The following is a 12,945-nucleotide window of genomic DNA, read 5'->3' on the forward strand; positions in this document are numbered from 1 at the left end:
TTTTAGCCCGATAGTACATCGAACAGTATTCAGAAACCTAAGTTATTAACTGTTACTTATTGCTATTAATGCCAAGTTAGAGGTTTTTGGTCATGGTTGGTTTTTTCAGCTTCTCGATAGTTTTCCCAACAAATGTTTTTTAAAATGAGAAATTGAAAATGGAATCGTTTAGGGGGGGATAACGAGTCAAGGGGACGGGTATACATGATTCATATCGACAACCTTTATTTCCAGACATATTGTGAGATTATCCCTTATACTTAATACACATATTATATAATAGATATAAAACATGTCTTGGCATTGACTGAGGGAAACCGGTATGTTTTACAGAATTAGAACTTGCTTGTCACATGCTTATCAAGATCTTAATACCACCACCTGTATGGAGGTTAGGACTTTAGAAAACCTGTTCCGTACATATTTCCCTACTAAATAAATTCCTTACCCGACATTATCCCCTAGGAGCCCGTTTGGACCATATTCCTTTTTCTTTTGCTAAACTGAACATTACATACCATTGCAGCCTTGGCCTTTATTTTATTTTAACCCGTTGATGAAATCCGGTTCGTTATCGAGTCGTATATATATCAAGTTGTACTCAGTCAGACGAGTTGTAAAGATGGATAGTTCAGAGTTGTAATTATCATTTATTATTGTGCAAAAAAAAAAAAAATTCAAAAATCAGCAAAAAGACAAAAAGAAGTTATCTCTTTAGTATGTTCAGTTGTAAACAGCAGTTGATTGTGTAATTAGTTCGTTTGTATTCGTGAGTCTGTATATTAGTTTGGTTAACTAGGTTTCATCCACCTGAGTCACTAAATAAGCCTAATCCGCACCCAAATCTGAGCCTCAGCAAAGCCCTTAGTCCGAGTCTTTATGCAACCGGTGGTTAAGGGGTGGAGATAAGACTGACCTGCAAGCATATTAAGTTATAACTCATATTAGGTATTTTGAGGGCAGAGACATATACCGGCACATCTTTTGCTAGCCCAAATATTAAATCGAGAGGAGTGTTGATAGTGTGAGGGGTGTGAACATGTATGCCTAACCGGAAACAAAGTACACTTGTCTGGACGATTCTAAGGTTTTATTGTAACATTAACTTTATTTGTGGGTTGTCAATCTAGAAAGTGTCAGTCTAGAAAACTGGGTGTGACCTTATACCTTGCTAGTATTAATGGTGATAATTGATTGACCTATGATGGCGGTTGATGTTTACTTTAGAGTTTTGCTTGAGGGAAAGCAAAAGATAAGTGTGGGGATGTGATGTTCGGTTCATTTGTACATACATTATTGTGCTAATTTAGTCGTTTTATTCGTTTAGTTTAGGAACTTTGGTACTTCATACGTGTTTATTGTGTTTTAGGTCACCAGTACTTAACGCGCTTAATTTGGACTTGTACGAGCACGGAATGAAGACCCGGGATGTCCAGCACGCGAACCGAGACGCATTTTTGGATCTGCTGAGTGAAACGACCCATCGCGTAGCGCGATGGGTGTTGAAGGTGGGGCATCGAGCTACGCGATGCCCTTTAATTTATTATCAGGCGTTGACTTTTGGTCCATCGCGTAGCGCGATGGACTAGGGGAGGAGACCATCGCGCTACGCGATAGTCCCCACAGTAGTGAAAATTAGGGTTTGATGTTATATCTTGTTTTAACGACCTTAGAAGCTATCATTGAGTTTTGAGAGCATTTTTAGAGAAGGAGAGCAGCCTACCATCACTTCCATTCATCTCAAGGCCATAGATATGATCCAAATCATCAGAATCGAAGACCGAGAGATGCCGAGACGCGGCTAGACTCTTCGAGTCATACCCGGGATGTATACTTTGTAATCTTTCAGTTTATTTCTCATGTACTAGAACAACTAATTGTAATTGTCTTGATGTTAATCTATGAGTATTGATGTTTAGTATGTCCGTACAATCAGTCGATTTAGGTTTATTTCGATCAGAACGATTAGTTTGTCGGTTGTTATAATAATTGCTCGTAGGATTGTTTTGACCCGTTAATTGTGAGAAATCATACGTTTGTCCTTAGTTGAGTCACACTGGCAGGGACCGTTTGATAACCAGTGCTGTGTGTTAGCGAGCATGGATGCCTAAGGTTTAACCGGTTAGTCAGTCTGTAGTTGACACAAGATAGTTTATCTGTTAAGTTGCATGAGTTTGCTGTTAGTTTGCTTACTTGGATTCCCGGGTGTGATTTGCTTTGTTTGACTGATAGAATACTTGATTAATTGTTCGTTTAGTATAAAACCCAAATCCATTGGCTAGCGTGATCAGCACTGTTAACTAAGTTACTTCATAAGTTTAGGAATTGATTTCACTTCACACTTACCACATACTCCTCGTGGTTAGATACCCTACTTACCCTAACTAGCTTATGGTGATTAGGACACTGATTTACTTGTTTTTACTAGATAGCGACAGTCTAGCATCAACCGCCTCAATGCTCGGGACCGATAACGCTTGGGTTTTTACCACCGCTTGGGTTCGCCAATCAAATAAACATCGTCTTTAATATTTTGTTTTTTTATTTATATGTTAATGTTTTTATATGTTAATTTGATGAATTAATTTTTTGGGTTTTAACGCATAAATTTTACCAATGGTGTCTATATCGTGACGAAGACAGCCGATACTGACCGAATTCATGTCGATTCATCGTTGTAATTCTCAAGTTTACCAACGCCCTTGTTTCAACGATAAGGTTTTGCCAGCTGCCCCGACGCAACGTGCCGGGTAGAAAAACTAGTTAAAAGATAATTATAAACGAACTTGGCCTCCAAGTAATTCGAAATATACCTTGGACTTTATTAATCTCCTCCAACCACCCCTTTAGAGGTTACCGAACCACCCTCGTTTATTTCTATACTAACCGTTTTGGCCTGTTTAGGTGGTATTGTCATGATCTTCACACTCCCTCTAAATACCAACCTTCTTCATTCCAATACTCGAACAAAACTTCAACATTTTGACTTTAGACAAACTCTTAGTCAACATATCAGTTACTTTATCTTTTGTATCCACGTACGATAAATCGATTTCACCGTTTAACACCTTCTCAGGTATATAGTGATAATGCACTTCTATGTGCTTGGTACGTGCATGAAACATAGGATTCTCGACCAATTGGATTGTGGACCTATTATCACAAAACATCTTTACTTTGTAATCAACTTTCTGCCCAAGTTCACCAAGTTGTCGAACCAACCAAACTAACTCTTGAGCTGCCATTGCCGAGGCTCTATACTCCGCCTCAGTTGTCGACAAGACACTGTTGGCTGTCGCTTACTACACCAAGACACCATGTTTTTACCGATGAAAAACATAGACCTGTTTGCCGACCTTCTAGTGTTCGGATCTCCCGCATAATTCGTATCAGGAAAACCGTTTAACTTGATACTTGACTCCCTCTTAAACTCAAATCCTAGTCCGATTGAATTTTCAACATACCTTAGAACTCGATGAGCCGCATACAGGTGCGGACGACGAGGTTGTTGCATGAACCGACTTAAGACGCCTACCGTGAACACGATGTCCGGTCTCGTTAAAGTTAGGTAAATTAAACTACCTACAATTTGTCGATATTTGATCGGATTTTCCAACTCCTTTCCTTCGTCTTGATAGAACTAAAAATTTTCATCCATAGGTGTTGTTGCTAATTTTGAGTTTAGCATTCCAATCCAAACCTTTGTAGCAACTCACATGCATACTTTCTTTGATGCAGTACCATGCCGTTTTAAAATATTCAATCTCCAAACCCAAAAAATGACTTAATTTCCCCAGATCTTTTATCTTGAACCGTGTGGACAAATTACTTCGGAGCTGATCTGTTTCTTCCTACCAATTACATGATATTATCTACATAGACCAGAATCACCCACATTTGACCCGCTTTGCTTAACAAACAAAATAGCACCTGCAACCGTACTTCTATACTCGCAATGCTCAAGGAACTCACCAATTTTACCATACCTTGCCTGCGGAGATTGCTTGAGCCCGTATAACGCCTTTTTCAATTTGCATACGTAACCAAAATCCACCTTTTCTTCAAAATCGATGGGTTGTTCCATATAAATTATATGGCTTAAATATCCATATAAGAATGCGTTATATACGTCCCTTTGTTCAAGACTCCAATAGAGACTTGTCGCGAGCTCTAACAAAACCCGAACCGTGGTTAGTTTAGCAAAGGGGCTAAAATTCTCATCATAATCAAGCCCATATTCTTGGGAAAAACCCGGGCAAGTAAACGAGCTTTGTACCGATCAATTGTTCCATCCGCCTTCTTCTTAAGCTTGTAGACCCACTTGCACGTAACCGGCTTTACTCCATCTGGTTTTGGAACCAACTCCCAAGTTTCATTGTCGTTGAGAGAATCAATCTCAGATTTCACCACGTCTATCCACTCTGGTTTCTTAATATCTTCGGAGTAATCTTTCGGTTCCTTTATCTCTTCCTCAATGGTAATCAAATGTGCATACCGAAGATTAGGCCTATATTCTCGGTTTGATCGCCTTAGTGGTTGTTCTTTGGTCACTTCCGTTCTCGGTTCTTCTTCTGTTGGACTTTCGGGTTCTGAATGATCACTTGTTGCCGACTCGTCTTCATCAAACAACTTTAGTTGATTCTAGATGTTTCGAGATCCTCTTTCAATTGTTCGGAATATGGTAGTGGTTGTGTGATTCAATGGAGTTGACAATTTTCCTTAATTGTTGCGGTCAAGAATGTAACATTTTGGTTTTTCCATTTTCTTGTACTTGTATTTTATAACCGACCCGGGTTTATTATTCAGATTATCCGCATTAATAAATCACGCATTTATTGAGTAATTATGGTGTTTTTACTATTTTATGTTTGTATGGCATGTTTAACCGGCTATCGAACCTTAAGTACGCTTATTTTGGCCTAAGATTATGTTTAACCTAAGTCCAAGGGCTAAAATGCAACTGTTTTAAAACTTCAGTTTTCCCTCTCTGTGCGCCGCACTACGCGATGCGCAGATGGTACCTCTGTCACGTAGCGTGACAGAGAAAGGAAAACAACGACAACAGGCCCGCCGCGCTACGTGACGGACGTTTTTGTCGGTTGATGTTTTGTTAACCGACGGAAATGTGCCATTTTCCATTCCAATCACCATTAATGCTCCCTAATCTCTTCAATGACGAACCTAGACGACTATTTCACATTATAGCACTAACTTCCCCTCCAAGATATGAGTTAATTTCGTTAATTTGATGATTTTATTCCATTTTGAGCATTTTGTAATCAATTCACAAATCAAACAAATTCATGCTCTCCAAGATTAATTAAGCCTATATAAACCACCTCTTGCTTCTGCTAAATGTGTACCTTCAATTCATGTTCTTGGTGCTTAATTGATCAAGTTTTGAAGTGTTGACTTTCTTTAGTCAAAGTTTTCATCTTTTCAGGTTCTGCTCATTTTACTTGGATTCCGCATTCATTTTCATCTCCTATTGACTTATCTTTTCGGGTTCTGCCCAAATTGAAATTGACCCGAATTAACTACTAACCCATTTACATTTTCTTGGAGGGCACTGGAGTTTTACCGAGGTGGAGGAAGATCCACTCGGACAATCGAGTAGATCACACAGCAGAGTGACATGAGTGAAAACTTAAGTATAGAGTTTGTATTTTTATCCTCATTTTATTTTAATTTTTGGTTCTTATTGGGTCACTAACGTAGTTTTTTGTAGTTTTTCTTTGCTTTTGCAGGTTTGAAAAAAGATTGAATGAGCTAGAAAGAGGATACCCAGGAAGAGTATAATGAGAAAGACAAGTGTGGGGATGGAGCAGCTGAGCCATATACTTTATGTCTATTATTTGCTGTTATTTATTCATGTTTTATTTGTTTGTTGGCTTGGTGAAATACTTTGAATGCATAATATCTATCTATTTTATAAGATAAATGATTAGATATGATTTTTATGTTTTTGCTGCTTCCGTTTGTGTGTGAAAGAAGGAGGTACTGTTTGCTGAGCACGTTCATAGTTGGAGGGCTTTCATGGAAGAAGACTTTGGCATCATATTTCATGTGCATATTATCAGCTAAGTCTTTTCCATTATCTAGCTTATTTACTTTTTATTTGTTTTTATTTTTATTTTTAGGTTTTTAGTTTTTTGTAGTCTGACTTTATTATTATTTTTCGTCCTAATCCTTGCAAGGACAATGCAAAATTTTAGCGTGGGGATAGGATATTTGAGTCGTAAAAAATGGAAGATGATGATAAATATCCGAAATCGGCTTTTCAAACTACTAATAATAAGAGATTATATAAAGAAAACACACTTAACTTGGGATGCGTCGGTAGGCTTAGCCAAATGAAATGGCAGTTTGATAGCTGGTTATAAATGAGAAAATATGATTTTTATTGGGAAACATGTTAGTCCGTGGGAAATATGAGATGAAAGGTCGGGCCATACTCAAGCCTCATTTTTTATTTGATTGTAGAAAACTTATAAATTTTAAAGACATTCGAATACATTATTATACGATGCTTGGGTAGGTTTAACGTTAGAGTATGCCAAGTAACAGGTGATATATAAATCATGCACTTCTAGCTTTATGGTAAACACTTCGTAGGCGTATGATTTTATAACCTTAATTCTTGTATTGATGGGATGCCTTGGGTTCGGAGACCACGTGTCATTTTACGGTTTATCATCTGGGTATCTTCGGATATTTAAAAAACTAAAAGCTTTTAAGCACGAAACCCGCAGTTTACTGCCATCACACTCATTTACATCAATTACAGTGAAGTAAAATTTATATGATCCAGTGATCATCCCGCTGTTAGTCATACGTGGTCCTCTTACTTGCGTCCAATTCCATTAAGAACAGGATCAAATTGAGACACGAAGTATGTAAGCCGACCAATGAAAAATTGTAAAATCACGGGTGGAAATGGGCTTGAGGTGTTGCTTGATAGCGGGGGTATGTCATGTAGTGGGGAACACTAGCTAGTTAGTTGAATTAATATACCTTAATCGTATCTAATGGCTGCTTTGGTAGACTTTTATGCTTAAATTTAGGTGGACAAACAATATCCTTGATCGTCTTAACTATTCAATAAAATGAGCAACAGAGTTTTGATCTACTAATTATGAGGTTTAAGTCAAGTTGGGGTGGCATAGTCCGGTAAGAACTAAAATAAAACGGATCTTGACTATGGGTTCCACTAGATTATAAAATAATGAAATTGTTGGATCTTACTTGTTTCGGTAAAGATCAAGGCATGGGTTTAAGTGGACAACAATATCGGTGATCGCGTTTTTTGCGTTTTTCTAAGCTTTAAGATAACTTATATGTTTCTAAGACCGTATTTTCCGATTTTGGTTCCATTGCATAAGTATTTTTCAGGGACGAAAAAATAGTAAGTGTGGGTATATTTGATATAATGATGAATTAATGTATAAGTGTGGGTATATTTGATATAATGATGAATTAATGTATACGTTTCCCTTGTAATTTTATACAGTATTTTATTAGTTTTTGTTTAGAATTTATATACTACTAACCTTTTAATGCTTGGTAGGTTTCGGTCGTTAAAAATGGTTGAAAAGAAGAAGAAATGAGTAGGCAAGGAGCTAAACAAAGAACCTGTCGAACCAGGAAGAGAACCGGTCCAACCGGTATGAAGAACCGGACCCGTTTTCCTCCCCATGCTGCGCGACCAGCCCTCCCCATGTGGCGGCGTGGTATTTTCCTCCCCATTTTGCGCAGCCAGCTTCTAATTCCTCGTTGCGCGACACGATGAGGCTATTTTCTAGAATATTCTGGGTTTTGTGCCTATAGTCACTATGTAAACATGTTTAACCTTAACCTAGGAAAATCAGACAAACAAGAGCTGTTAAGGTCGAAAATTCAAGTATGGATTGATGTTTTTGAAGCGTTTGAACGCCTAAAATCATACGGTAAAGAGCTACCAACACAAGATCGAAGACCACGGGTTTTGTCACCCTAATCTATTGTCTTTATCTAATTTTCACCATGAATTCTCTTTTATCTGCTTTGTTTAATCTAATAATGCTAGGCTAAACGTTCTAGACTGCCTAGGGTTATGATGAACTTGTGTTGACAGTTGATTTTGGTTTGGATTTTGTTGTCGTTTATGGACTTATGATCAAGTAAACTGTTTATTATTTTTCATTCGATATGTGTGTGTGCTTAGAATTGATTGATAAGTTTTTGTTGTTTCACAGTTTCATTGGTGATTGTCTGTCATATAATAGGATTCTGTTAGGTCATCTCGTGTTTTGACTAGTTTGTGGCTGATGTGTATTAAAACCATAGAAATGATATTAACTAATCAATTAGATCTAAGTGTGCTGCTAATATAAATAGTTGTAAGGTGATAGATTATGTGATAAGGCTTCGTTTTTTAAATTGCTAGATTTAGTTTTTCGTAAGGATTCCGTTTAGGTTTGATTTATCAGCTTTGTTTATCTAGTCGAGTGAATACTTTAACTACCTTCGATTTTCGCGTTGTAAGGTAAGATTTCTTATAGAGGTACTTGCCATAAAATAAATTAGTGACTGTAAGCGAGTCTAATTAAACTGGTAATTTTAATAGCTTATAAGGGTTTCATAGGTGTCTTCTTGAGATGGGTCAAGGGTTCTGTTCGGTTTCACCTTAAGTGAATAATTTAAGATCCTGGTTCTATAACGTAGCATTTTCCTACCATTTGATAATTGATGCATTAGGGATTCTATAAATAATAAAAAAAAATCATGACTCAAAATATAAATAAAAAACGAAAAAAAATTAGAAAACCAAAATGTCTCCCCCGTCATTCCTATTCCAAAAAACAAATGACAAAAAGACACAATGACGAAAATAAACCAAAAACACAATGATAAATAAAAAAAGGCACAATAGATCGTGAATTATAAACATTGTCAAACAAAATATAACACAATGTTGAGTAATATGATATAATATTAAGAAAAAAGACTCAATGCCAAGAAAAAAAATACACAATCAATGACGAAATAAAAAAAACACAATGACAAATAAAAATAAACAATGATATCTTTTTTCTCAACATTGTGTTTTTTTTTAGAATGATGAAGACAGTGAAAACATTTTTTTGTTATTATTTTTTTGTGTTTTTTATTGAATTTTGAGTTAGGATTTTTTTTATTAATTTTTGGAGGGCTTTTTTTAATACAAATTATTTCATTTTTGTCTTTTTTAAAGAATAACATGACCCTGACAATTTAATATATAACATGCATATTTGATAATTACTTTCAACTTTACTTATTTTTTAACAACTTTTTGACAAATTGACAAAAAATATTTAGGTATTTAATCACATTTAAAAGTATACAACAAAATATCTTTCTTTCAGTACCACATCGCTTTGTTATGCATGCGACAATACATCCATTTGTTATATATTCATATTTACTTATTTCATGTTATTTTTCATTGACTCTAAGAATATGTCAATTGATGCTGCAAATGCAATGGATCTTCAAATTATTCAATGTTAGAAAGAAATGTTAGATTCACAAAATGTTTTAGTTAAGACTTATAGAATGGCAAGAGATTTTTTGCAAGAAAACCCTCATATTGATTTGAAATTATGTCTTATTGCAAACAGACAAAAAGATGGAAAAATTGCGGCCTACCAACAATATCTAAAGTTGCAGCATTAATTGTAGGAAACATTTTTGACTCCCTTCATCCTCGTGATGTTCTTGTAATTACTACGGGCGAGAAAAAATACCTATAAGTGAACTACATCCTTCATATGTCCCTTTTCAATATCCAATCATATTTCCTAATGGTGAAGATGGCTACCGAGTTGACATATATCATAGAGGTGTTAACAAGGGTGATGACAACAAACGACCTTTTACTACAATGGGGGAATGGTTCGCCTTTAGGATTCAAGATAGGTTCAATCAGTTCTCAATTCTTTTAAACTCAAGGAGGTTGTTACAACAGTTTTTAGTTGACACGTATACGATGATTGAAAGTGAAATGATTTTTTTTATACGTAATCAACAAACATAACTAAGATCATCAACATATGAGAACCTCATGAATCTAAGAATCAGGGAACATCTAATGTTTCAAAAGTGGGGGTACCGTGATATCACCTTCGTCATTTACAGGAGGTGCTCGGTATATGACTCAAAACTACTTGGATGCTATGACACTTTGCAAATGGCTTGGATACCCTGATTTTTTTAATAATAAGGTGCAATCCAAAGTGGCCCGAAATGACAAGATTTCTTAAAAAAGCCGCTCTTAAATCAGAAGATAGGCCTAACATCTTGTGCAGATTGTTTAAAATCAAGCTTGACTCACTGTTAAAAGACTTGAAGGATAAAGCGGTCCTCGGCAAAGTACAAGCAGGTATGAATACTTTACATATGTTTCTTTCGTCGTATTTTATAATATAAGCTTATTAAGGTTTTTCTAGAAACATATAACTTAAACCCATCATTGTTTTTATTTATAAACAAAACTTTTCATGCAGTTGTTTGTACAATCGAATTTCAAAAGCATGGTTTGCCTCATGCTCATATGTGCTTTTATGCATGCCGATCATAAGCTTCACCGATGTAGATCATGTTGATCCTTTTATTTCTGCGGAGATTCCTGATAAGAATGAAGACCCTGAATTATATAACCTTGTAAGTGAATTGATAATTCACGGTCCATGTGGTGCCAATAATCCGACCTGCTCGTACATGTTTGATAACAAATGTGCAAAAAATTTTCCATACAACTTTCGTGAGGCAACATCTGTCGATTCATAAGGTTATCCCCTATATAGAAAACGTGATTCTTGTTAATTTGTTCAAAAAAGAGACATTCAATTAGATAACAAAAGTGTGATCCCCTACAACAAGTACCTATTAAAACGATATCAGGCACACAGTAATGTTGAATGGTGCAATCAGGCATCATATATAAAGTATTTATTAAAAACCTGATCGAGCTACTGTTTATTTTTCCAAAAACAACATACAAGTAGACGTGGAACAGCCAGAAGTCAATGAGATCAAACAATTTTATGATTGTCGGTATTTATATGCTTCTAAGGTCGCCTGGCGTATTTTCAGATATGATTTCCATTACAGAATGCCTTTTGTTACCCCACTACCTTTCCATCTTCCAGGACAAGAATATGCAGTTTATGGTGCGGACAATGATCTTGATAATGTCTTGGACAAAGTTGAAAGTGTCTTCTCTTCCATGTTTAGTGCTTGGATGAAGTGCAACCAAAAGTATGCTGACGCACGTAATTGACTTATGTTAAATTCCCTACTGAATTTGTTTGGCATGCTCTACCCCGTCGTTGGGAACCAAGGAACTCGGGATTTTCCATGGGTAGAATTCATGTCGTGTCTCCTACTGCTGGAGAAGTGTGCTTCTTACGAATTCTTTTGAACAGAGTTAAAGGTCCAAGATCGTTCGAAGAAATCCGCACTATTAACGGTACTCTTCAACCTTCGTTTAGATACACGTGTTACTCTCTTGGATTATTAGAAGACGATCAAGAATAAATTGAGGAAATTGATGAGGCAAGCCATTCATCGTTGGGTCACGGAGTACGCATGTAGTTCGCTACAATGTTGTCAACTGATAGCCTTTCTAGACCAGAACATGTCTGGATAAATACTTGTGGAAATGCTTTCTGATGACATTCTTTACAACCAACGACGTCTTTTAAAGTCACCAGGGATCAATATTTTGGAAGTGAGTTTTAAAATATTTATATTTATATATATAGTCATTATTATTACCCAAATTTTTATTCAGTTTTCACAGAGTTATCGCTAACTGAAGATCAAATCAATAACCACACTTAATTTGAGATTTAAAAAATCTTGTTGCGCAACAACTCAAACTTAAGAAAATATAAAGCCATGCCTTTCCCTGATGCCGAGTATATATCTATATCTATTGCATCTAATAGTTTGATTCATAAAGAGTTGTCATACGATCAAAACCTGCTAAAAGTAGAATTCCAAACTCTATTTAATTCAATTACTCATTAGCAGAAAAATGTTTTGATCGTATAATGATGGCTGCTCAGTAGAATAAAGGGGGCGTGTTCTTCATATATGGTTATGGTGGAACATGTAAAACGTACTTATGGAAGACGTTATCAACTGCCATAAGATTAAAAGGGGAAATCGTCCTAATTGTTGCTTCAAGTGGAATTGCTTCGTTATTGTTAGCCGGAGGTCACACAACACATTCCAGGTTTCATATTCTGATAAATCTGAATGAGGATTCTACTTGCTACATTGATCCAGCCACAGACGAGGCACAATTATTAGAAAAAAACCGAAGTAATAATTTTCGAAGCTCCAATGCTCACAAACATGGTTTCCAAGCTCTTGACAGGTCTTTAAAAGATGTTTTATCTTCTAGTTTGCTATTTGGAGGAAAAGTTGTTTCATTTGGAGGAGACTTTCGACAAATCCTACCCATAGTTAAAAAAAGGCACTAGACAATACATAATAAACGCCTCTCTATGTTGCTCTTACATTTGAAGTGAATGCAATGTCTTGAGATTAACAAAAAAACTAAGGTTAACTATGGGTAGGCCATCATATGATGTTGAAGAAACCAAATTATTTGCAAAATGGATTTTAAATATAGGTGAAAGTAATGCTAGCGGTCCTAATGATGGTGTTGCAACGATAGATATACCTGACGATCTACTTATAAAAGATTCTGTTGATCTTATATCAAAACTTTTTAACTTTGTATTTTTCATAATATTCTACAGAATTATGAGAACCAACATTACTTTAGGATAAAGCCATACTTGCACCAACAAACGAAATTGTTGATGAGATTAATGATAGTTTGCTCAAGTTTTTTTCCAGGTGATGAAGTCGAGTACTTAAGTTCGGATACCATATGTAAATCAGAATATA

This window comes from Bidens hawaiensis, unplaced genomic scaffold (genome assembly GCF_021521415.1).
Source record: "Bidens hawaiensis isolate Kalapana, Puna unplaced genomic scaffold, B.hawaiensis_p1.1 tig00016743_1, whole genome shotgun sequence".
Classification (NCBI taxonomy): Eukaryota; Viridiplantae; Streptophyta; class Magnoliopsida; order Asterales; family Asteraceae; genus Bidens; species Bidens hawaiensis.